At 44.7% G+C, this 24306-nt stretch overlaps 1 long non-coding RNA gene across 2 annotated transcripts in view; it reads right to left on the bottom strand.

Annotated features, from left to right (window-relative positions):
- LOC141567921 (uncharacterized) overlaps positions 1–22795 on the bottom strand; it is a 48666-nt gene extending 25871 nt beyond the window's left edge. The window contains exon 1 of one of the 2 annotated variants that reach the window (XR_012490895.1): positions 22630–22795. This is a non-coding gene — a long non-coding RNA (uncharacterized LOC141567921). Of the gene's footprint in view, positions 1–8324; positions 8506–22629 lie in introns of those variants that run through there. The other variant, XR_012490894.1, reaches the window with a different exon arrangement.
- Positions 22796–24306: the final 1511 nt, after the last annotated feature.

Below are 24306 nucleotides of genomic sequence, written 5' to 3'. Positions count from 1 at the left end.
CACCATTTTATTGATCATTACATCAGAATAATTGTGATCTGGATTTGCAATCACCATGGCAACACTTCTATGTTTGAGAACAAAAATTAGGCAGAAGTTGTAACTCGGTGTCTACACCTGAATGTCCCTAAATCACCTAGAACTAATGGGATTCCTTAAATACTCCTCAGGTAGTTTGAGCCTCTATTACATAGTTCTTGTCAAAGCAGGACGCAGGGGTGTGCGTGTGTGTGTGTCCGTGTGTGTGTCCGTGTCTGTGCGTGTGTACGTGTGTACGCGTGTGTACGTGTGTGCGTGTGTGTACGTGTGTGTGCGTGTGTGTGTGTAAGCCTCTCCATTTCCTAAGTCAGTATGTGCTTTATTTACTCCGTCTTTCCTGCTCTCACGCAAGCTTCCCTTTACTTTGCTCCTTGTCGTTGTCGGAACTAATGCTCTTCCTTCTTCCTTCATTTCCTTATAGAGCCCCCCAGAGTGCTGTGGTTTGTAACCGACTGTCACTGAACGTTTGGGAGTAATGGAGGAGGTATTATTTAGGACTGGATAGCACTAGGCTACAAGTAAAGGAAGACCACACGGTAACTGATGCAGACAGATGTCTCTGCTGTGCAGCAAGAACTCCATGGGGAGGGTCATTCATCTGCTTGAGGGAGTCAGGGCTGAAGTTTATGGAAACATCTTGGCCTTTCCCTCATGGGCACAAGATACTCACTGTAACTCAAGCCATCACATTCAGGAAGGAAAAAGGATTTGGAGGAAGAAGAGAAAGAAGGAATAGTTCCTGGAGTTGTGGCTGCAAAGGCTTTCGCAAAAATCTTCAGCTGACATCTGCTTATGTCCCACTTTCTGGGACAGTGTCACACGGCCACCTCTGGCAACAAGAGGAGCTGGGCAGGTGAGTCCTTAGTCTCCCAGACTCTACAGTAGAAGAAGGGAAAGAAGAAAATAAAAGTTGGAATGGGTATTGAGTAACCTACAGTATCTGCCTTAGAGAGTAGTTATAAACCAAGGGGAGGGGAACAGTTTTATTTGTATCTATTTTGGGGGGATTGTCTAGCTGTCTTTCTGTTACTAATTTCTAGTTTAATTCCATTGTGGTCTGAGAGCATATTTGTACAATTTATATTATTCTAAATTTTGTTAAGGTATGTTTTGTGGTCCCAAATGCCATCTACCATGGTGAATGTCCTCGTGGATTAAAAAGAATGTGTATTCTGTCCTTGGGTAGAGTGTTCTGAATGTGTCTGGTAAATCTCATCGGTTGTTCAAATCCTCTGTTTCTTTACTTATCTTCTGCCTGGTTGTTCTGTCCATTAGAGAATGGGGTACTGTAGTCTCTAACCATCATTGTATAACTAAGTGTCTATTTCTTTTAGCTGTAATTTCTGTTATTATACAGGTGTCCTATTGACGATCCGATAAGGCATGAGGGGAGGGCAAGTTGTCTATTGCACTCTGATCAGGTCTTGGTCCTTTAGTTAGCCCGGGTCCTTGGGCTGTGACCTTCACACGTGCTTCTCAGCCTCCCGCACCCTCCCCGCTTAGGTGAGACCATGAGGCTGAAGGGACCTGTGGCTGGGGATTTCCCTTCTCACAGGTCAGTTCAGTGTTGCTAAATTCCCCGTCAGCTAGGCCCCAGTAAAACAGTTTGCCTTAAGGATAACTTTATGAAGGAGAACAGAGGGCTCTGGGCACATGCAACGTGCCTACGATTTCCCTCCCTCTGCTGGAAGCATGCAAGGATTTCCTCCAAAATTCACCCTGAGAACCTAGTGGGGTAAAGTTCCTGTGTGTCCCTTAAAGCTGTGCCCACTGTGGAGTTGGAAGTCTCAGGCTCATCCACACTGAGTGTCCAGAAAATCATCAGTTACAGTCTAAAGTGTTCCTAATGATACTGGTGCCCCCAGGAAGCTGTAATTATCTATATCCACCTTGCGATTTCTCGGTGTTGGTGGTGGCAGTTTGCCCTGAGACCTCAACTCTCTTCTGGATTTAAGAAGAGTTATTGATCTCCAGTTTGGTTGGCTCTTCCCATGTTGTGGGGAGGGAAGTGACAACTTCCAGGCTTTTCACCTGTCAGACGAGAAAATGAAGTCTGTGTGTGTGTTCTAACTTATCCTGTCAAGAAAATCTAATTATTAGCTTACTTATTAATTCTTAAACATAATAAAACTGGATTTTTGTTAATGCCATTACTTACAAATAAATGAATCAAAACTTCTTCCTAAATTTGAGTTGTGAAAATGGAGCTTATTTATAAATGACCTGTCTTCACCGAGTCAGGGTCAAATCGGCCCCGTGGCTAATAGGCACAGAGGAAGGGAAAGGCATTACATTGGACTTAAGGGTTGGGTAGGAACCTGTCCAGGTCCCAGCTCTGCCACTCCTCTTGAGGTGGCCCAACTTCTCTGAGCCTTGCTCTTCTTATTTGTGAAATAGACGGGAAAAAGGGGTGTTGGTTTGAAGAAAAACTGACGATGGATCATATGCTTCCTCCATTACGGATTTTTAACCGACAGAGGAAAAAACATGATGATTTCTCTTGTGACGATACACTATTACGATTATGTTATTACCAGTTGGGCAATACTGTTAACGAAGGGTTCCTGCAGACCGTGTAAGCGCTGTGTCTTAGCATGCATTGGGAGTGAGCAGAGGAAACTAAATTGTCTTTCCAAAACTGTTTCCTCCTGATAAACCTGGAGGAAAACCCTTTCCCTCAATTTCTACGGAAATACGAAGCACACAACAATGAGCCTCTACCAGCTACCGTTACCGTGAAGGTTACATGAGACAAAGTAATGTGAAAATAATGGAGATGGTCCGGGTGCTTTTGGAACAGTTACTCTGTTCCAGGCATTGTGCTAAGTGTTCTCCATTCTGTACTCTCAATTACCCCTTAAGATTACATTCTCATGACTCCCTTCTTCAAAGGACGGAAGCCTAGAGGGATTAAATGATCTACTCAGGTCACTCTGCTGGCTTGTGGTTTAGCTCAAGTATCAGTTTCACAGGTGTCATCTGACAAGAGGGGTCTTCAGAGCTCTAAGCAGAAGCTCGGACTACTTCCGGGAGGGACGGAGGGAGCACAGAGCCTGACACCAGAAAGATACTTTATACATGTTTGTGGAAGGGACGGCATCTATTTGGAAATCACTGCCGGGTTTACTCCCTGTAGTGCACTGACGTACCCTCCACCACTAGTCAGCGATGGAATAGCTACTTTACTTCACTGAACCTACCCTCTGCAGGGCTGAGTGTTTTGCAGTACTTGGTAAATATGAGACTTATTGACAAATGCCTTCTAATATTTAATAACTAAAATAACAGTTTTGGAGGGGGCAGAGAAAGATAAAATCAGTCAATTAAAATGCATGCGTGTGTGTGTGTGTGTGTGTGTGCGTGTGTATCTGCGCATGTGTGCACATGTTTACTTTCCTTAGAGAGTCAGACAGAATAATAGGAAGATGGAGACTGGGAAGGAATTAGCATTTATTAGGAAACCTGTGCAAGGTGCTGTGTGCATATTTTTCTCGAGTGGTCTTTTGGAGAGTAAGAAATGTGATAATGACTAGACACCGTCTGGCGCCCAGCAACCCACATGTATTAACTGAGCATTTTCTATGCGATAGGAACTGTGCTAGGTGCTTCGGAAACTAACGCAAGCAAAGCAAAGAAAGCCCCTCTTCTCAGAGGGAGCGCAGAGAGATTAAAATCAACGAGGACACAGTGATATCAGCTACCAGCACAAATATGAGGGAAGTATAACTTGTTTTGGAGCACGTTTCACGAACTTGGAGACTAAAAGGAAATCTTTCAGAAATGTGCCCTCTCGGTGAGGTCTAGCAGGTGAGTAGGAGAGAGCAGAGTGGGGTAGGCCTTCCAGGTAAAGGCAGCAGACTGTAGAAAGGCTCAAATCACAGATGTCAATGATTCATATTACTCTTTATCATGGGCTACAGACTCGGTGAGATCCAGGTTCAGACTCTGGTTCTGTCACCGCTAGTTGTGTGCCTTGGGGAAGTCTTGAGTCTCTGTTCATTGGACCACAAGCACACGCATACATAACTCGCAGTTCTGTTATGGGAAGGAGACGAGCTGACAGAAGCACAGGACCTAGCAATGCCTGGCAGGTAAAAGTGCTACAACACATTTCTAGTTCCAAGTTCTTGAAAGAGTTTTTCATTGTATGGACTCTAAAGTCTTCCTGGACACCAGATAACTTCCATCAACCCACATTCGGTGAGAGGTGTGAGATGCTGAGCAAATATTCCACAAAATGACAGGAGAACAACCAACCGGCCAGCCATGCAGTGAACTCCTCCTGAGCCATTATATGGTGGAACACACTGCTAGTTCTAGAAAGAACCCACAAAACAGATTCCCCAGGGGGTAAAGGCGTGGTGTATGTCAGTAAGGACCCATGCACTGCAATTCCAGGCTTTTAACTCAAATCCTGCACCATAATCACACCTCGGCCGACTTTTGGACTTTCCTTGAAAAGGTATATTCCACATCCTGAAGAAAAAAACAACTTGAAAATATTTTTGGTTCAACACTTCAGACGATGGACCGCATCCAACCAGAGTTTGAATCTAGCTTCCCCTCAACTCCCTTTAGGTCCATGAGTAAACCGTAGTACGTCTGACACAAAATCAGTATCTGTCATGCACTCTTAGGCAAATAATAATTTTCTACTGAAAACTATTTTCTTAGTGATGGTAAATCTTAACTGCTGTTGACAGATTCAATTTTTGCAGAGAATCAAAAAGTCGAGAACATGTGTGGAAGTATAACTCAGCTTAGCAGATATTATTGAGCACTTACTACCTGTCATTTGCTTGTTTGCTTTCAGATTCACCCACTGCCCTCGCCCTGGGAACAGGCCCTCTCCTCCGAGTTTAACTCCACAAGTCAAGTTCATCAGACGCCAAGCAGGTTAGGAGACAGGGATGTAGGAAGTATGGAGCAGAGGCTGGTGGTGCCCCATTCAGCCCCTGGGGTGCCTTTTAAGTTTGGGGTGCCCATCCCCCAGCTGCTGAAGGCTCACGCCTCCTTCCCTGCACGATTGCCCTGGAGCGGATGGAGCTCTCACCTGGAAGGGGCTGGAGTTACATAGCCCTCTGGAATCCTTATCCAATCACAGACTCAGGTGGCGGGTACAAAAGCCTATTTCCATGCCTCAAGGTGGGACAAATACCAGGATGCAATTTGTACCTGCAAGCTCCCTGCATGATCTGGCCGAAAGGCAGGCCTCTTCTGGAAGCCCATCCCCGCTTAAACGCCTTCCTTCCTCCATCATGCTTCCCTGGCCATCCAGTCTCTCCTGGGAGCCTCTCTTAGTAAACAACTTGCTCACAATTCCCTGTGTCAGGCTCAGCTTCTAGAGAACCCAGGCTAGGACAACGGGAGAAGCCCTTTCACTCTGCTTCAGGTAGATTCTTGAGCAGTGGTTCTGGCTCCTTCATGATTCTAGGTCTACCCCACAGGAGCTGGCAGGAGTTCAGCTCCCTCCTGGTCATTTTAGACCCTGCAAGGTGACTCTGCCTCCATGCTATCAGCTACTGTTTGGAGGTTCATCTTTGCCAGGCAGCCTTGTCTGCTCAGCAGCTTGGTCGGATCCTTGGAAGGTATATCTTCCAAAGTTCCAACCACCTTGGGCAGTGCCAGCTTCTCGGGTTTGGCAATATCATCACCTGCTTTGGTCCTCCATCGGTGGGTGGCAGAGGCTTTCTGTAGTTGACAGCCTCTGGGTTGCCTTCTCTTCTCCTGATTTCTGCTTTTTCAACATATCTGCATTACTTCTCTGCATACATTCCTTCTGCTGAGCTACCTGGCATGGACTTTGTGCTCCCACTGGTTACTGACGGTTGTTACACTAGGGTTCTTACACTGTGCTGGAGGCAGAGACAGAACAATGGTAACTCTTGCTTTGCCCTCAGGTTATTCATGACCATCAACCTGACCCTTAAACACAAGGTTTATCTGACCCCCCCCCACCTTCAGATAGAAGGCTCGTGAGAAGAACATAGGGAAACAGCATTAAGCCATCCTGGGTGGGACATATTCTCCTGAGAGGTCACTCTGGAACTGAATGAAGGACAGAGGAGATGCAGGATTGCCATTGTAGATACCGTGTTTCCCCCAAAATAAGACCTAGCCAGACTATCAACTCTAATGCATCTTTTGGAGCAAAAATTAATATAAGACCCAATCTTATTTTATTATAAGATCGTGCATGATATGATATGATATGATATGATATGATATGATATGAATGTAATATAATATAATACCAGGTCTTACATTAAATTTTGCTCCAAAAGACACAGTAGAGCTGATGGTCTGGCTAGATCTTATTTTTGGGGAAACACAGTACATTCCTCTGCTCCAAGCCAATTTTCCTCTCGAATGATAACAGAAAGGTGAGCGGATCCCACTTAAGTCCCTCTTTGCACTCCCTTGTCCTGGCTGGCGGTCAGTCAGTTAAGCTGTCAGTCATCAACACAGGACGTGAGGAGGTGACTGAGCTCATGGAGTGAGCAGCTGCTGTGAGAGACGCCCCTGAGGTCTGACATGAACATGTGAGCAATTCTTGATGCACGCCAGGGGAGAGGTGGCAGGGGTGGAACGGAAAAGGGTGGGTACCCTCTAGCCAGTCTTTCTCACACTCTCTGTCTGAGCTTCCTAATCTCCTGAAGGCTGGGCAGAATCAGCATCCCCTGGGAGCCCGTGGATATGCGAATTCTCAGGCCCCTCCCCAGACCTACTCTATGGGAAAGTCCAGGTGGGGTCCTACCAGTCTGCTTTGACAAGCCTCCAAGTGTCTGATGAAGCTGACGTTTGAGACCCTGGTCTGGATGACATCAGGTTCTCTCTGCTAAGGGTGTGTGACAGAGCCACACTTGGCATTTGAAGTGGGAAATGAAGAGAGCCACTTTACAGCAAAGAAGGCCTGACAGGTATTAAGCGTGCGCCACGTGGCAGTGCCATGGATGTCTCAGCTGTATTCAGGCCTAATGATTTCTCCCTTTTTTATCTCCTTATGACACTGCACTCTCCTGGTTTTTCCTTCTAATTTTCAGATTCTTGCTTCTTGGATCCTACCCAAAGACTTGTGCATTTTGTTTGGTTTGTTTTGTTTATTTTTGTCACTGCTCAAATTTACGTTTTCCCAAGTTTCCTGAACTTTGGTTTGGGCCCAACTCCACAGGCAGCAGTCCGGTTGAGGCCAGGAGCTCCCCTAAACCACTGTGGCAGCCTCTTTGACCTCTCCTGTGAGACGCAGCCCCTCCAAGCCACCCGGCAACTGCCTCCACCATGACTGTTCCTGAACGCGATCTAACCCCTCCAAGTCCTGCCAAGATACCCCCACGGCTCTCCAAACTCAGAGAAGAAATCAGTGCACACACATGTGCACATGCCTTACAACGAGTCTGCTCCTGGTGCGGCTCCTGACACCTCCTATTCCACACAGGCCCCTCACAGTCACTTTATCTCCTCTCCCACTTCCTGTGTGTCTCCCTGTCACTTTTTTCATACGATAACAGGGAAGGCATTTGCCCATCCTGTTTTCCCATATGACAGAGACTGGCTAATTGCTTATCAAGAATTCTCCTGTTCCTCCCAGAAGCAAAGCTAGATTATATTTTCCAGGTTCCCTTGCAATGAGATCAGCCACAGACTGAGTTTCAGGCAACAGAATAGTGGATGGAGTGAGGGGGGATCACACAGTGTGCGGGATATAAATGATAAACGTCTAAGTATTGCTTTGTCTTGTGCACCTGAAACTAATTATATAAAAAAAATGCATATAGAACCCATACAACGTCTGATGACGCTCCACACCCTGTCTTCACTCATCTGACAGGGGCATAGGGATTGGAGAAGGACGAGGTGTGGCACGTCCACGAGGTGGAAGGGGCCTGGACCCATGAATGGCTGCATAGAGCAGAGTCCCTCTTCACACCCTCCTCTGCTGCTTTCAATGGACTGTGGCATGCAGGAGAAATAGTATTCAGCAAGTCTTCACTTCATGTCTCCCATAGGTTCTGTCACTTTAAGTGAAACAACATATAACAAAGCCAATTTTTACCATAGGCAAATTGATATAAACAAGAGTTAAGTTCCTGTGGTATCTCATTAATATTATAAAGCAACAAGTTGAATGAAGTTATTTGAGGACCTGCTGTACCTTTAATTTGTGATATACATGGGAAAACAATAGCAAATCAAAACTGGAAGCTTGGCATATTAGTGAGGTATTCCTGCACTGATGCTGCAAGTAAAACAATTTAAAACTCAATGGCTGACCAGTGCATTCCTACCCTTGCGGATCTGCAGGCCAGTAGCTGTGGCTCGTGAGGCTGGTGTCTGCTGGGCAGAGTTGCTTCAGGCAGCAGGCCTGGCTTCAGGCTGCCCCAGTCTTCATCATGGCACCCAGAGTGAAGCGGAGGGCGTTTCCTGAGCAAGCAGGAAAATCTCAAGGCCAACCACTGGCGTTCAGGACCTCAGCCTGTGCCAGCACTTTAAATAATACACACATCATCCGCTCTACTTAAACTGCTCACTTGCTATTGTCCAAGCAAATGTCAGTGAAGCAGGAAAGTATAATCCACCCCAAAGGAGGGGCAGGGGTGGAATGCGCTGGAAAATAATCTGATAAGAGATGTGGAACCTCCCAGAATGACCAGTCACAGCCCGTGGTCTGAGGTTTGCAGGTTCTCCCAGGAATACACGACTGGCCTCATCCTCCCATCCCCGTCCTGAAGGACAGACCTCAGTGAATCCCCTCCTTCCACACTCTGCATTTCTTCAATTCTTCTGTAGCTCCCAACCTCTCCCAGCCCCATGTGACATAAATGCTGGAGGCATTCTCAAACATAACCAGCTCTCAGAGTGTTACAGATGAAGCAGACTGAGACCCCCATGCCATCATGGACCCTAAATCATGCTAATTATAAGCCTCCCCATTTCTCTCCCACAGTATAAAGCATATTCACAAGTACAGGAACTCACATTCATAACACAAATGTTCATGCGAAAGCTCTGTATTTCCATTGTCGCAGCTGATTCCGACTAGCACCTCTCATACACACACCGGAGTATTTCTCACATTAGCAGGTGTAAATTGCACTGATTCTTTCCTCTAGGAAGACGTCCTTTGTACTCTCCTTGACTATGAGCACTGGCCCTTTCATTCAACATTTAGTGAAAAATATTCGGTGAGCAGCAAACACTACTAGGCATTGAGTTACGTGCTGGAGAGACGAGTGCCTGCATTGGATTTTGTCTCCGGACCCTCTTCCCACCATGCCACCTGAGCTTCAGCCACGCCACCAATCCTCAACAACTCTCATGTCTTTACACCTCAGCCCACAGACTCCCCTCTGCCTGGGATGCCTGCTTTCCCCCTTTTAGCCTGAAGAACTCCCATTCACCCTTCAAGGCCCTGAATCTAGGAAGATTTCCTCAATTCCCAGGGTTGAGTTCTTTGCTATTTGAATTTCTATAGCATTTGTAAACATATAACTTTATGATAGAATTTGCCATATTTGACAAGTCTTCCAAAGTACAAGGTCTTCAAAGGAGGGGAGTCTACCTCCATTGCACAGTTGATACTGGTGGAGCTCTTGGCACGTACCATACCCTGCACTAAACACTGGTGACTGAGCTAAAACAGACACAAGCCCTGTTCTCATGGGACTGAGAGTTTAGTGGATGGAACAGTAACTGAATTATCACCCACAGTGGAAACTTCCAACAGCGACAGGTGCTGAAAAGAAGAGGCCCTGGCTTTATAAGAACACATGACGGAGGATTTAACCTGGTCAGAGGTTAAGCACATGGGAGGCTCCCCTTTGAGTGTGGTGCTTGAGCTGAATCTCAAGGATCTAATTCATCTTTTGCCCATGACAAGTACCTAGAAGAGCACTTGGCACATAGTAAATGCTCAACAAATGTTGGTTGAAGGAAGTAATAATAGGCTATTGGGAAATGTCTCAGGTGACAGTTACATTTCCATAGTATGCAGCATTAAGTCCTCAGCACATTTTGTCATGTAATCTCACAATAAAAAATATACTCTATGATTATTCTCATTTTATCGATGAAGAAACTGCAGCAAGGGAGGTTAAGCAATTTTTCCAAGGCTATACAGCCAGGAAGAGGTGGAGCGGGGATTTGAACTCACACATTCTGGCTCAAGTCTCAGCAACTTGCTACTACGTACCGGGCACCAGCTTTGTGCTTAGGTGTTTTACATGCATTCTTTCATAACATACCTGGACAGGTAGGTACTTACTATGTTTTTTTCTTTCCTCCCTCTTTCTGGAAATGCCAGAATTGGAACTGAGAGATACAAATATCTCCACACAAAATAATAAGGTCATAAACAGCAGAGGCAGGAATAGAGGCAAGTGTGGCCCCACAAACGTGTACCTGGATTCTTTGCAGAGCGCCCAGCTGCACACTGGTGTTGCACTGGTGACAGTGATGGTCCAGAGATTATGGAAGATGACAGGAGGAAAAGGAGGACGGCAGAGGGGGCTTGCAGGCCCCTGTTTGGAGTTTCCACTCTTCTCCTGAGATTTGGATTTGGGCTGCTAGAATCACACAGAGTTAAAGGCATTCAGCTTGTCAGAAACACCCTGGAGCCTCTCCCATTTCTTTATTACTCTCTACCTTTCCCCATGTCACTTTGCATTTGTAAAAAGCATTGCAATCACTTCTGATACTGCCTGATTAGAAACTCAGTCTATTTGCTTATGTAAATATAAAACTGTCCATAGTATGAAAACAGTATAGAAAATTACTTGTACTCAATGGAATTTTTAAAAGAAAAATTACAAGGAGCATCTGCAGATTTTAAAGTGTTTTGTTTTGTTTTGTTTTGTTTCTCTCCCAAATGGATAAAAATAATATCGAGCTATTTGTTAAATGCTCCAAAAGGTTTGTGAGTAGGGAACTGACCAAAGAGTGGGAGCGGTTGTGGAAATCTGTGCTGACTCAGCCACTGAGCTGCAAGATGAAAGTATCGAGACCTAGGCTATCTCTGTAGATGCTGTACCAATCATATTAATTGGAAACTGAAAAGAGGAAATGGTCACAATCAACACATTTGTCACCTGGAGGGCTGAGCAGTTCATAAATTTAATCCAGCAAAGGAACTGGAAAATATTAGGTTGGTGCAAAAATAATTGTGGTTTAAAACGTTCAAAATAACTGCAAAAACCGCAATTACTTTTGCACCAACCTAATAAAATGGATGGGCAGAAGAATCCGGGACAGGAAGCGGGGGAGGAGACCCCTAAACAGCCTTCTGCAGCCAGATGGCTGGGAGTGCTTGAACATATTTTATTTGAAGCTATTAGAAAAATGAAAAGGCGGCTTCCTCCTGGCCCCTGGCTAAAGTATTGTAGCTTCTTTTTTATGGTCTGTATAAAATAAGAGCAGTAAAAAGACACAAACAGGGTAGTTAAGTTTAATGGTGGTAAAAACCAGACACCTGAATGTATGTAATTTATTTCCCTAAAAAACTCACCCCATGGAGGCTGCCATTAATTAGCAGGGAAATGTATCCCAGAGCCAAGGTTGCATGAGGTTTGTTATCTTGGCTACTTTATAACAAGGAAAAACAAAACACCCAGAAACATCTTGGGCATTTCACTGCAGAAGGAGGTGGAGGGAAGTCATTCAAACAGCTTTGGGGCTTCATCTGGAGAAATAGCCCTGTAAGATCTGAGCTCTCTAGAATTCCACAAGGAACCTTCCCCACCACAGGGGTGGGGGTGGGGGCAGCGTGGGGCAGGGAGGAGGAACCCACACCAGCTGAGGACCTACTATGGCCAGGGATAGGGCTGTGTGCTTTACATATGACCAGCACTTGTGATTATCTTCATTTATCAGACAAGAAAACTGAGGCTCAGCTCAGTTCAGGTAAGAGCCAAGATCAAACATGGATGAGTCAGTTCTACTCCCCACTGTGCTCTGTGTGCTTCTAAGCTGCCAAATACACTCTTTCCCTAGTTATTGGAACACCAAAGAGGCAGAACTCCGAAAAGAGAAAATTACTGTAACTTCTCCAAAGCCTTCATTTACCTGTCTGTGGAATGAGTAGAGTTCTCCATTTATTGCTTGTTTTATTTGCACTATTCATCACCACAGGGCTGAGTGGAGATAAGTAAGTCAATAAACTCGATTGAACAACTACAGTTTCAACAGCAAGCTATTGCTCAATAAATATTTAACAGAGAATGTGGTCAGAGCTAAAAAGACTATTAAAGGTGATCGGATCAAACCACATTATATTTGCATCCTTTTGAGAAAGATATCCCTTCATGAGTTGTTTGATTTTTCCCCCTTCCTTCCTTCCTTCCTTTCCTCCTTCCACTTTTTTTTTTTTTTTTTAAAGACGGGGAGAAGCATTTGTTTGGCTTTGCGAGCGCGTGGTATAATAGAAAGAACCAGGCTCTGTGTTGTTGGAAAGAGAGGTTCAGACCTCATCTTTGTTGTTCATTTACTGTGTATCATTGAGCAAATTACTTTACCTTCACCAGCTCAGGCTTCTCATAAGTAAAATAGGAGTAATAAATCAACTTGGCTTTCTGTGGGGTTCAAATGAGACAACACATGGGAAAGTATTTGGAGCCCTGCCAAGTCATAGTAATGCTCAATAAATGTCAGTTCCTTTCCCTTTGGTGCCATTTCAGCTCTGATGAGATAATAATACACACTGAAGTTCTTCATTGTTTTTATGTTCAATAAATTGGCTTCATGCCTTGTTATTTCCCCGGGACTTTACCGCAAACCTGTGAGGTTGGCAGGACAGGGCAGATATCCCCTCTTGGACACACTGATGAGCACACAAAGGAGCAAGGACATGAAAAGTTCTGTCTGAGGTCACACAGCAAGTAGGGGTTGCCCTGGGCTGCTACGGGCACCCAGGTCTTGGGGTGCCAGGTCCACTTACTTCCATCACCCGACATTCACTACATTAACTAATACACCCCACACTCCCCTGTTCATGCTGACACCCTATACCTTTTCACTGCCCTGGTTTTGTCATGTGCAAAATGGGGACCATCAGCTCAGCCTTGCAGAGTTATTGTGCCGAGTTGATTAGACAGTGTGTGCACTTGTCAGTACAGTGCTCAGAATGGGCAGGATTTAAACTTGTATCTCGCTGTCGCTGTACTTGTCCAGCGGCAATTACAATAAACACCAACAAGCATCAGTGCTTGCATTTAGACAGTGGGGTGGATACCTATTTACTAATGTTCTTATTGCAACACGAATATATACACACAGGATAGGAAGAAGGAAAAAATCGGCTGTCTTGGCATGTAAATGAAAAAATTACTCTGGAAAACTTCTCTGCTTTCTCAAATTAAGGAAGTGCTAACAAACGATGCTGCAAATTGAAGGAATGAAGCAATGCCTATTGGGAAGCAGCGAGGGAGCTGACACGTGGCCATCACTTGGTATTAAACTCTGCTTTGCAAAACGGTATATTCCTTTAGAAAGCAGACCCTCTCTCCATAACGGGCAATGGAAACCTTCTGCTGATTAACAAGGTGCCAACGCATTGGCCAATAATTCAGAGAATCAGCAAACACAGTTAACAGTTGGCCTGAAAACACTGGGCCAACAATTTATGAGCCTCTGCTCAATTCAGGAGGATGCAAGTCCTAGCCTAATAACCATCATTCTTCCTTGCCTGGTCCAGAGAAAAGCCTTCCCCTAGATGAAGAGGTTTTATTCTTTGATGCTCCTCCATTCTGATTAGAGAACCATAAACTCTTTTGTGATTATCTCTACAATCCACTTACTGCTGGAGAAGAGACAAGTAAGTACTGCCCTGATGCTATAAATATCGGTGCCGTTATAGACCAACTCTGTACTGAAGCTCACGCAGGCCCTGGGACTCCATCGGCATCCCAGACCAAGGCTAATGCAACTCTGGTCAAGCTGATCACTAGATAATCACGAGAGCTGATTAACAAAGGAGAGAGAGAAAAGGAGGAAGAAAGGGAGGAATGGTACATGTGCTAGAAAGAAGAAAGAATGATAAGGAAAAGGAGAAAGAGGGGAACGAGAAACGGTGAGAACGAAGGGATTAGAAAGAATAATCAAGTCCCAGGTAAGTTGTCTAGGACCTTCAGGAACACTTCTCATTGAATATTAACAGAACGTGATGTAGGGTCTGTGGTTTTAGACAGAAGGAAATGGACACAACAGGTTGAATGACTTAACCAAAGTCACCCGACAAGCACTTGGAGGAACATGGATTAGAATCCAGGAGAAAGATGAGGAGGATGGAACAGGAGAGGAAAGAGGAAAATTGGTTTTGAAGAAGCACTGACAGGGCCCACCGGCTTGTTGGTTGGAAAACGAGTTGCTTTTGTATCCTAGTCACATGGGTACAAGTGAAGAGCCACTTTAATTGTGCCAAGCTAAGATGTCTGCCCCAGAAAGTAAAAACTCCAAGAAGTGAGCCTGGGCTGGAGGTTCGTGCTCATTACGATGGGTGGAGAACTTCAGCTCCATGGGTTCATGTGTCAGTAGAGGCCCCTGTCTGCAAATTCAAAGGACTGTGTAAGGATTTTACAAGCTGCTGCAGCCCTGAGCTTTACTTGCACACTAGAAAAGAGAACTCCAGGGAGCAGGGACACTCCACCGTCCATTTGGCAAAGGAGCTAGAGTTGTATCAAAGCTCTGATTAATCACCCTTTCCTTGGGCTGGGAGAGAGGGGCACCTCACACAATCAGGCTGGAATCACCGTAGACGTACTTCCCCCCCCACCCCAAAAAAAAAAGGACTGCATACAGGGAACAAAGGCCATGGGGTCACATAAAAGTGGTTCAGTCTTTCTATGGTCCAAGGAGGAAAAACTCTAGCAGAACCAAAAGCTCTGAAAAGGGACGAGGCACGAATATGCCCCTTGGGCCGTCTTCAAACTCTCAGCTCGGCCCCTTGTTGCAGGTCCTGGGAACAGTCTCCTGCTCAAGGAGCTCATCTCCCAGGTAAGTGTGAAATCCCCCCCTCAGATTCCAAGGATTTTGCTTCCCATTGATCCTATTGGCCCCAAAGCTCAGCTTCACTCCAACCAAATATCTGAGACCTGTGGTTCTCGCATCTGTGACAGAAGCTTCTAATAAAATAGAAGAAACGCACAGATACATCAAACATGGATGTGTTCATTTAGTGATTCAGTGTGTTTATCGAGGCCTGGACAATGGGCCCCCGCAGTGGACACAGTCTTTGTCTTCATAGAGACGGACACACACACACACACACACACACACACACACACACACACACCCAGACCCAGACAAAGCCCAAGGGACAGAGAAAAGGAATCGTAAGGCTCAGGTGTGCTCTGAAGGTCACGTACACAGTTCTAGAATGGAGACTAAATGGGGAGGTTATCTAAACAGGGGGCTCAGACTTGGGGCTCTTCATTAGGACCCTTTTCCGTTATTAGTTTTAGGACTGTCATTTTGGTTGGATGGGCCAGATACATATGTAGAGTGACAGCTGACTCTGTGGTGTGTTTTCTGGAACCTGGGGGAGGGCACTGTCCTCTTGTATAAACCCCCCTAGCAAACCCTCTCCTCCTACCAGACGGAACTTTAAATTCACCTTGCAAGGCACGGGCTTCCTTTCCACAGTGGAAGTTCACAGGGAACTTAGACCTGTTATCATGGGGGATGGTGACCTTAATGGCACCGAGGTATCCATGATGCCTAGCCGATGACTCCTGAGAGAATGTTCTGGAGGGTAGTAAATGGGAGCATAGGATCAGGAGGCCCCCGAGAGAACAGGAGACCACAGATACCAGATCTAGATGTCTGTGGAGCTTGGCCTGCCAGAGAAGTGTGGTGCCATCAAATTGTCCTTATGAGACGTGAGACCCTAGAGTGCTCTGGGGACAGCCAGTTGTGTGGGAAAGTCAGGAGTCTCAGCTGCTTATGGATGTTTGCACTTGGACATGCTACTTAACCTTCCCAAACCTCGACTTTCTCTCGTGGAGAACAAACCAGAATAATATCTATCTCCCAGTGTTTCGCTGGGGGGAAAAAAAAATGCACGCTGGGCTCAGCAGCACGCCCATCGCAGGGGAGATGGTCCATAAACATTTTCCATCCTCCCGGTCCTTCTCTGTGTCTCTCACATCAGGCTCAGTTCTGCGCCCAGAGTCATGCTTCACTAAGTGTTTGGGGTGGATGAAAGGAAAGAGACTGGTTCCTCATTAGCTGATCTGTTCTCAGGGAATGTGGAGTCCAGTTTGGCAGATTTGCGGAACCCTCCTCAGGACTACAGATGCCCAGAACGAACCTACGCTCCCTGGATGAGTGTTGCCAGAACGAATGGAAGACGGGTGTTGCTGCACATGGGTGAGGGAATGTCTGTTATTTGAACTGAAATGGACAAGAAATACACAGTTCACACTATAAATAAAACCAGAGACATTTCCTCATCAGCGACCTTCATATTGTGACAGACAGCCCACGAAGCACATGGAAGACCTTACCTACCGACCGGCTGTCTCTGCATAGCCCACTTTTCTTTCCTCCCTAACATGTAACCAGAATTGAAATCAGGCATCAAATCTGAAACTCGGCGAGGCACCCTCCCTCCCCCCGCCCAGGACACACAATGGTCCCTCAGGAGGAGAGTGTGGACCCTGGGCCCCCTATGCTGGCGGGGATTTTCCCAGGCATCGTAGTAGGGTTTTCTGTTCCTCTTCAGTTCCCAGAAGAAATGTTGCACAATCCTGCAGTGTCCTCTGAAAGAGCTCCCAGAGGGCACTCTGCAAAGTGGGTGGAACCCAACATTTCTACAAAATCACAGGAGAATGTCAAAATCACCAGCTCAGTTCTTCTTTTCCTAAATATTTGAGGCTTGGTTCAACAATGTCAAAGGAATCAACTGAGAAAAACGTATTTTCTGTCTACATCTACCCTCTCTTTATACGCCTTTGAAGGAAAAATAAAAAAGTAAGTTGGTCTAGATAATTATTACCATCTCCATCATTCCAGGAGTTCAAAGATGACAGTGATGGTGATATATCCAGGCTGAGTCTTAATAACTGAGGAAGAAACAGCTCAGCAGAGAAGGCAGACGAGGACGGAGGCCATCAGGGAGCTGTAAATGTCCCAGGCATATAGCACAGGATGACGCAAAGCACGCTGCTCACGCAATTTGTTGTTGTCGTTGTGGCTTATGTTTTCCCCCCGTTTTCATTCGTTCTTGTGTCTGTCCACCTTTCAATCTCTGCCTCACCTATTCAACCGACTTTCCTTAAACTAATCTTTTTCTGTGTGGATACTTCACTCTTTGGACTTCAAGTTATTTCTGGTGAGCAGATGCTGTGCTTGCAACTCATCACTCGCATTCATATTTTCATCCATCCATCCATTCATTTGTTCAATAAGACATCAGTGCCTGCTACATGTCTGTTACCTGTGAGGCAGGTGATAGATACCGAAGGCACGCAGGAGAAGGAGACCTGCTTCAGGACCTCAAGAAGCTCATAATCTAGTAAAAAAAAAAAAAAAAGCCAACCTGGATTGGCTAACTGTGATTTATCTGAGCAAGTCTAGCAGTCATGCACTTATTCATGTATTGCAACAAATATGTATATTGATCCTACTGTGTGCTAGGAACTGGGATATACCCTGGGGATTCAATGAATGAACAAGAGTGGAAAGCCTTGCCCTGGTGGACTTTAGAGTCTCCATGTGCATCATGGGATCACTGGGATCTGGGAAAACTCCAAGAGGAGAGGTTATGGGAAAATGATGGAATATGAAAGAAGGTATTATTTTCCTTTGCCCACCTTACTGTAAGCAATAACTGTCAATTTTTGGAACAGATTTTGTTACCCATGGCAACATTTGAAGCAAACAATACAGAGCAGAGGAAAGCACTCATTCATACACTGATGTTAAATCATCCACTTGGCGCGCTGAGTGTGTCGTCAGGAACACAAAATGAGCTCTTGGTTAATTAGAAATGCTCTAGTGCTTCATTGTTAGAGTGGTTGTATTGAATTTGGAAGAGATCTTTATAATTTTTTTTTTATTTTGCCCTAAAATTTTCAAAATGTGTTATTTGCATAAACTATTTATAATTTTGGAAGACCAAAAATATGTGGTTTTCTTAAAGTTTAATAAAACAATTTCTTATCCTCTCACTCTCTAATAATAAAGTCCAAACTTCTTAACAAGATTTACAAGAGTTTACATGATCTGAGCTCTGTCATCTCGCCAACCTGGTCCCTTTGCCTCCATTTTATCAGAGAGCTTTCATAGTCCCTGGTAGTCTTTGTTCTCGCTTTCCCCTGGGACTTTGCACACGCTATCCTCTCTTTCTGCCTGTGATGCCCTCCCTTCCCCTATCCCTCTCTTTCGTAAGTGCCCTCCTATCCTGACTAATTTAATACCACATTGTCCTCAGGTTTCAGATGAGATTTCGCTTCTTCCAGAAATCTCTCTTGAATAGAAACCCACAATGGGACAATGCTCTTGCTATGATTTCCACACTCTCTCATGATCCCACATCAGAGCTCTAACAATGTATTGTTAGAATACTTTCTTTGAATACTACTTTCCCCCACTAGGACATGAAACAGGACTGTGCTGATCATATTAACAAGTTTATTTCAAGGGTCCACTACAGTAATTGCCAAGTAAGTATTAGTTGAATTAATGAATACATGAAGATCGTCAGTGATTTGTGTTGAGGATAATTGTATCAGTCACTATCGCTGCATAACAAATGACCCCAGAACTCAGTGGCATAGACTGGTACATGTTCAGTCACACACTCACAGCCCTGCATTTGACTCTGGTGACTCTGCTGCAAACTGCTCGTCATGTAAGTTCTCTGTTGCTCTCAGCAGTACCGGCGAGCTCAGCCCCATCTCAAGTTGACAGCATTACACAACAGTCGTGTATCAGAATCCGGTGCACTTTCTCCCCCAGGGCCTCCTCTGATGGGACCTTCTTAGCCTGAGTGCAAGTGCAGCCCAGAAGTGTGGGGGACACACCCAGTGGAAAACCACAACCAATGCAGAGGAGCCTGAAGAGCAATGCCCCAGCCTCCTCGCCCTTCAGTGGACAAGTCTGGGGACCACGATACTGTCCCAGCAGAACTGAGTCCTGTTGAGCACAGTGCTGACCCACGAAAACACACCCTCACCTTGGCTTTTCCTCTTCCTCTTTCTCATTCTGTCTACTTCCTCACTCCTTCTTCCCAGAAGAACCTCTCAATAAACTACCTGAACCCAAGTTCTCATCTCGGGCTTGGCTTTGGAGAGAACTCACATGAAGACAGATGGCACGAGGGCATGTTTTTAACCCATCTCTGAGCTCTGTGTCTCACTATTGGTTCCATTCCAAGAGGTCTCTCCTCAAGAACTCCTGAAAAACAGTGTGAGTCATCTGTTCCATGCCCACTTGGAGTTGAATCTCATGGCCTGGGTGTTGGAATGTGCCCGTTAGCCAAGGCTGAGTCACACGCTTCTCCAGGGAGGAAGGGTGTGGTCAGCTCCTCCAATGTCACATATGCTGATAGGTAGGGTATGTTTTCATGCAAAATGAGAGTTAGATTACAAAAAGGAGAATAAATGCTAGGTAGATTAAACAACAGATACTCATTAAGAGAGTCACCAGGGTCCCCCCTCTCCATGGGCAGCACAGGTAACTCAGGCAGCAGAAATGAGTGAGGAGAACACAACGTCCTTCCCAGGAGAGTGATATCATTGCCTATTTGGGTTGGAAATGGCCTGGAAAACTATTTCACCCAAACTTCTCAAGTATTGGAGAAGAAGTTGAGAGGGGGGTTAAGCGTATTTGCTCGGTTGTCCAGCCAACAACTGGTAGTTCTGTATGACAAACACGAGACTCTGACCTTCCAGAGCGGGGTAATTACCCCCCCAAACATCAAGGTGGCCCTGATTATCCGCCTTCCGTTATAGCGGCTGCTTCCTGTGAGCCTGACCACATTGAATTATAAGGACTGCAGAATTATATTTCCAAAACACCACATTGTTATAAAAATGATAGCCTTGGCTCTAAGACAGGTCCTTTCCCTTCCCGGATGTGCTAATTCAGCCCTTTAAGTCTAATCTGTGTCTACAAAGAAAAATGTTCACTCCTGGTTTACTTAGCTTACAAGGCTCGATTTCTTTTCACACACAGAGCTCCTGGGACAGTCCCTGACTCAGCTCTCAGCCTGCTTTTTTGATAATTTAGGAAATAATAGAGAAAGGAAGATTGAAAGGAAGGAAAAACAGATTTGGCCAGAAGCCTTCACAGGAGAAGAGGGCTGCTCCTTGCGTTTGAAGGACCAGTCAGATAGGGGTTGGATGGGAAGGAAGCATGGGGCTGGGAGATAGAGAAGACAGTGTTTGGGGGAGGGGCATCTGCTTTCGTGGTTAAGGACAAAGGGATTGAGTTGAATGACTACATAAATCAGAGAAGACTTGATTAGGGTAAAAAATACAATATAAGTATGAACACCCCTGACAACATAAAGTGCTGTCTACAAAATGAGGCGATGGAGGGGGGAGGGAGGAGTGGGAGAAAGGAAAGGAAAAGCTAAATTTAAGACACTATCTAAAGGAACCAAAAGAAAAACATTAAGTTAGTTATTAGCGTTATTAAGACAACTGCCAGAACCTGAAGCATAGTAATAGCACTATGAAATGCTGGGAAGAGGACAGGGTGAGAGGAGAGGAAAACAATACATCAGGAAATACAGTTTCCAATGCAGTCCTAAAACTAACGGAGGCCAGGAACAGAATACATATAAGCAGAAATGGTATGAAGAGGCTGTGTCTGAGCACTGGGATTAGGAGCGGGGAGGGGGCAGATCCGGTCTCCCACTAGCCTTTAGGTGCTATCTGAATCGTTACCATGTGTACCCATTGCTTTGAGATGTGAAAAACAAATGCCATACATCAGCAGTTACCCCATTAGCATGAACTATGCACCCCTCTGTGCCAGGCACTGCCCTGGGGGTTAGAATTAGAAGATAAATAACAGAACAAAAGGTTACGTGTCAGAATGGAGAACTTTCTGGTTGGGAGAAGTACAAGGAGGGCATGGGAGAGATTTCCAAGAGGTACCATAGGAGGTGGCTATTGAAAAATGAAGAAGCATCCACGAAACAAACAATACAGCAAGGACACTAGAGAAAAAGAGATCAAATGACTCTGAGCAACTTCAAATTGTGCAAAATCGCTGGTATTTTCGGTGCTGGCTTATGAGGGACAAATATGCCCCAATCAGGAAGGGCCCGTTAGGCCACATCGGGGGGTTTGAACTGTATTCTGCAGACCAGGGGTCACAAACTCAAATGCGCAGAACAATAGTTGGGAAAGATAATGGAAATAAGAGAAGAGGAAAGGGAAAGACAGTGATGGGTGAGGGCCAGGTCCTAGTGGGTACGAGGCACAGCAGACAGCTGCCATCCAAGCATTCAAACCCAATATTAGAGATTTTCTAGTTTTTCAAATAAAGCTAGAATTCAAGATTTTTAGGTGAAATCTCTTACTTTTAAAATATGGGCAACTTGATGAGTCAGGCTAACGCTGTGCTGTGCTGTGGTAACAAGGGAACCCCCCAGTAACATAATAACGGTTACGATGGGGAGTAACATGATAACGGTTTACTTGTCCCTCCCACAAAGTCCACTCTGGGTACATCTCTCTTCCTGCTGCATGGATGTCAGCACCATCCCACGGTCTTCAAGGTCGTTGGTGAAAGACAGGAGGAAGTACATTGCCTCTTAAAATCCCTGGCAGCTGACACGCATTGGCTGCAGTGAGTGACTTGCCCTCAGTCTAATTTAAAGAGAGACTAGGAAGTACCACAGCACACACGGGTATTTGACGAGTCCTGAACTGTCTGCCACAGCAAGTAATATATGTTTTATCCTTAAATACCACATGGTCCTATTTATAATGACTGCTTTTGGCAGAGAAGTGGCCGTTTAAGATCTCTGCCATAGTCAAGGATCGAAGAGTCTGAAAAAATACCACATTTTCCTTTTACAAAAAATAATTCCGGGAACAGTAAGGAGAGTTGACTAGAGGAGGCAATACTGGAGGAAGGATTGTTTACGAAATTGCCCTGGGGGGCAATACTGAAGCCCTGAAACAGAACAGGAACCGTTGGAATAGAAGAGAAAGGATACTCATAAGTGATATTACCTCTCTCACCTTATAAAGAAACGGGGATGCCCAATGCTTCTGTGAATTGCCCAACGTTACAAAGTTAATAAGCAGCTGTCCAGACCAGCTCTTAGTCCCGCACGCTTTTTATTACATTGGTAGAATGGTAGAAAGGAACACTAATGGAAATATAACATCTTTGACTTTGAGAATTAGGCTTTGGGGAGCTTATCTAATGCAAACACTCCATGCCATTGGATTTTGTTCATAACTGATTTTAAATGTGAACCCCCTCAAGGATATTACTTTCTTCTTAACTTATAAGGCCTGCCAATGGGCAAACATCAAACAGATAATGTATTCATTTTCTAACCTTGATTTAGACTCTCTTCCTCTTACCTTCTGGGAAATCCTCAGCTTGAGAAAGAAATGTTTTTATCTTTCTCACCTCTAAGCGTGTCCTGGTGCTGGAACAGTAAACATTCTCATCAGCACGGCTCCGAACCATCTGTGATGAGATTTCTTCGGGAGGGTTCATCTCAGTCTCTAATGCTCAGAAGTAGTTAATCCACTTGAGCCTAAAGCAGGAAGGAAATAGAGAAAGAAAAAGTGTCGGCAAGGAGGGAGTGCATGGGTTTGTGGGGGAGAAGATGGATTAAATGGAGCAGCGCTTTTCTCGCCCTAAAGCTTCAAAAAATGAGAACATAATGCATCTGTGTAGCAGCACATAAAAAATTAATGTTAAGCCAAAAGTTCTAATATTAATTACATGGAGACTTTAGAGCAGGCACGGAGTTGGCCATTTTATATGATCATTTTAGTTCAGCTGCCCTATTTCCCAGTCGGTGGCGGATGCTACCCCCATTTTACAAATGAGCAAACTAAGACTCAGAAATGCACCAAATCACAAGCTACCAGAGAATCCTTGCTATTTAAACCAAAAGTCTAGATTTTTGCTTCTTCAAAATCTTATGTAACACTCTTCTATTTAGAATCAATGTACTTTTATTTATGAAGTACTTACCATGAACCCCAAACTCTGCCACATTACATGTCATTTGATTCTTAAAATAATCCCATGAGGTCAGCGTTACTCTAATTATTACAACAAAGGAAACTGAAATGCAAACTGAGGAGCATGAAATGCCTGGGGTTTCATTCTGGTTGCCAATTGAGATACAGGACAGGAACTCAATTTCCTGAGAAACTGGGCCTCTTCATTCTGGCCTTTTTCTACTCTCTTTGGGAAAATCTTCCTGATAATGAGTGTCTGTGGGTTTCCTAGTCTTTTCTGATCTTTCTCTCTTTGCCTGGAGGACCTATGGAAAGGGACTATTTTGGAGGAAAGTCATTTTAATTATGACGACCATTTGGGGACACGTTTATCTCCAGCATGTATCCTTGCAACAGCAGCATGAGGCATATGTTAACAGAACAGCCCACATAACGACATCATTCAGAGTCATGACGTTGGTGAAAGGTAAATAGAGTTGGGTGTGAAGTTGATTTCTGGGGCATCTTTGTTATGAGGATTTGAGCAAACATTTAAAACTTTATGATTTTCATATACAAACACCATTGTTGGAACATAATCCCAGTGGAGTCAACATCTGGATGATATAGTCACAAGGTTGAAAATACAATAAAAAATATTTCCTACAAATGCAAAGACGTGGGAAATGCAACCCGTAGCAGTCAATAGAAATAGTCTTGAGATAATTCAGATGTTGGAATTAGCAGACAAGATCATTAAAACAGCTATTAAGAATTACATTCATGGAAAGGGTGAATGTTTGAGTGACTAGATGGGGAATCTTAGAAGAATACCGAAAACCAGACAAGAGCCAGATGAAAAATCTAGAACTGAGAAGTACAATTTCAGAAGTGAAACATTCACTGAATTCTGAGATATGTTTGCTTATTGTACCAAATATGGAGAAAGGGATGATAAAGTCTCCAACTATGATTATAAATATGCATATTTTAACTTTTAGTATTATCGTATTTTGTTATTTAACATTTGAAACTCTTATTAGATACATAACTACGATAGATAATTTTACGTCAACTTGGCTGGACCAAGAGATGCACAGATATTTGATCAAACTTTATTCTGGGTGTTTCT

The sequence above is a fragment of the Rhinolophus sinicus genome, linkage group LG12 (assembly GCF_036562045.2).
Source record: "Rhinolophus sinicus isolate RSC01 linkage group LG12, ASM3656204v1, whole genome shotgun sequence".
NCBI classification, from domain to species: domain Eukaryota; kingdom Metazoa; phylum Chordata; class Mammalia; order Chiroptera; family Rhinolophidae; genus Rhinolophus; species Rhinolophus sinicus.
The sequence above is the reverse complement of the archived record's forward strand: the minus strand, read 5'-3'. Positions and strand labels throughout refer to the sequence as shown.